Below are 2,587 nucleotides of genomic sequence, written 5' to 3'. Positions count from 1 at the left end.
GGTTCGCCGCTTAGAAGGCTGTTTCAACAACTGCTTTTACAGTTATTGGTGTCGTGAATACTAAATAAGTTTGTCACAGTTGCTATTAATGTGTTGGTTTGGGATCAACATGCTAATCCCTTTGTCTTATTTTCTTGCTTTTTACCATTTTGGGAAGTGTTTTCTATCAGCAATCAGTAACTAAGGCCCTCCCATCTCATCTCGGGTCCACAAGGGTGAAGCAATCAGTTGGTATGGATGGTGATTCTTTAAGCACTGATCAAGGAAAGGGACAATTGGGCAAATTTTCCTTATTTTATGGGGCGAGGATGATTTTTGGACTAGAAAATTTTCGCTATTTAAGGAAGGTAGTGCTCAAGATAAGAAAATTTTGAATTGTTTATTAAACAATTATTCATGTGAGATAGAGAGATTTCATCAATTGCTCACTAAAAACATGTAAAAAGAGTTCAATTTGCAAGAAGGTTTAGCCATAAGTTTATTTGGGTTTACCGCATGGAAGGCTGTTTCAACAACTGCTTTTACAGATACTAGTGTTGTGAATACTAAATAAGTTTGTCACAGTTGCTATTAATGTGTTGGTTTGGGATCAACATGCTAATCCCTTTGTCTTATTTTCTTGCTTTTTAGCATTTTGGGAAGTGTTTTGTATCAGCAATCAGTAACTAAGGCTCGCCCATCTCATCTCGGGTCCACAAGGGTGAAGCAATCAGTTGGTATGGATGGTGATTCTTTGAGCATTGATCAAGGAAAGGGACAATTGGGCAAATTTTCCTGATTTTATACGGCGAGGATGATATTTGGGGTAGGAAATTTTTGCTATTTGAGGAAGGTAGTGCTCAAGATAACAAAATTTTGAATTTTTTATTGAACAATTATTCATGTGAGATAGAGAGATTCCATCAAATGCTCCATAAAAATATGTAAAAAGAGTTCAATTTGCAGGAGTTCAACAATTTATCGGGAATTATAATGAAATTCTTCTTCTCCAAAATGTGTAAAAGAACATAGAAACAATAATTGGATAAGATCTAAGCAAATTAAGCACCATTCTCTCTTAAAATAAATCAACACAATTCAGATAAGGAAAACGGGAAAGCAAAAGAGAAGTCTTATAAAATTTCAAAACTCATAAACAAAAAATGCTCAAGAAAGCTCATTCAAATAAAACCAGATCAATTCATGGAAAAATTATGGCTCTTGGATTAGAGAGAGAAAGGTTTAGGGGAGAGAGGGCAAGGGGGAGAGAGAGACAAATGGAGTATGCCACACCGAGAGAGGAGGGAAAAGAATAAAAGCACAGAGAGGGTGAGGAAGAGAACTTGTCGCATCATTTTAAATTTTGTTTGGGACAAAAATATATCAGAAAATAGAATCAAATGGATTCAAAAGGTTAGAAGATAGATTTATTTGAAAAATAATGCGACTAGAAACTTTTTAAATTTGTAGATCTACTGGAAAATGGTAATGGTCAATTCTAACAAAGTAAAAATCTAAAAACCCATCGACATAGGAAACATACAATTACATTATTGCCTTTTATCTCTCTCCCGATTGAAAACCTCATATGTCCCTCTCTCGAACATTTTCAGCCCTCTCTCTCCCTAAAGATAATTATCTGTTGCGATGGTTTTCTGCTCAAGAAATTTCGGGGGAAATGTTTGTGGCTACATTAGATGGATGAAAGAAAGAGATGCTTATTCAAGGAAGATAAATTAGCAGAGGTTTAGTTTCTCCTATTTATCTCTTCAAGATGGAGAAGGAAAAAAGGAGAGTCAACACAAAATTAATAGTGGTTTGAGTTTTTCCTTCTCCCTTACATTAATGGTACAAAGAAAGGGATAGAAGACACAAGGCTGGGTGGCTGGTCTTCTTACCTGCAAATGCTTGAATAGAAGGACCACCTATGCAAAATGATGCGAAGAAAAAGCCGTCTTCTGTAAAAACAGGGTACAACACCTAAGTTTTCATATTGTGTGGATGGTGAGAGGGGTGGTTCGTCTCTCTTGTTGGTGTATGGGTGGATTTTGTAGAGAGAGATACATGAGTTTTTTGATATGGCTCTCGAGAGAGATAAATTGTTTAGCATAGATTTAGAGAGATTCGAGGGGGATTCTAGTTTTGCATAGAGGGATTGTATGCGAGGGAGAGGGCTTTGGAGTGTGGCGGATTTTAAATAGTTGGAAAAAATCTATGATGGTGATGATAAAAAAAAGAAAAAAGAATAAACATGCAGTTCCGTAAAAAAAAAAAAAAAAAATATAATAAAGTCTTATAAACTATAACATAAATTCCCATGAACATAAAAAATGAAATAATATTAGAAAATATCTCATGAAGAAACCACACAAAACTTAAAAACATAAGAAATTATTTCCCTTTTTTGCAAATGGAATGATGAGATGGGTCTTTGTTGTTTATATATGGGATTGCAACATTAGAGATGGTAAACACCCCCTTTTAGCCCGGTAATATTTTTTTCAATAATATTTATTAATATTTGTCCAAAAAAAAAAGCCTGAGGCCATAACAGTATATACGATTGTGTCCTCCTATATAAGAGGACGGTGCCTTAAGTGATGCCGGC

Source organism: Amborella trichopoda, chromosome 3 (genome assembly GCF_054954075.1).
Source record: "Amborella trichopoda isolate Santa Cruz 75 chromosome 3, AtrichopodaSantaCruz75HAP2 v2.0, whole genome shotgun sequence".
NCBI lineage: Eukaryota > Viridiplantae > Streptophyta > Magnoliopsida > Amborellales > Amborellaceae > Amborella > Amborella trichopoda.
Note: the sequence above shows the minus strand (reverse complement) of the source record.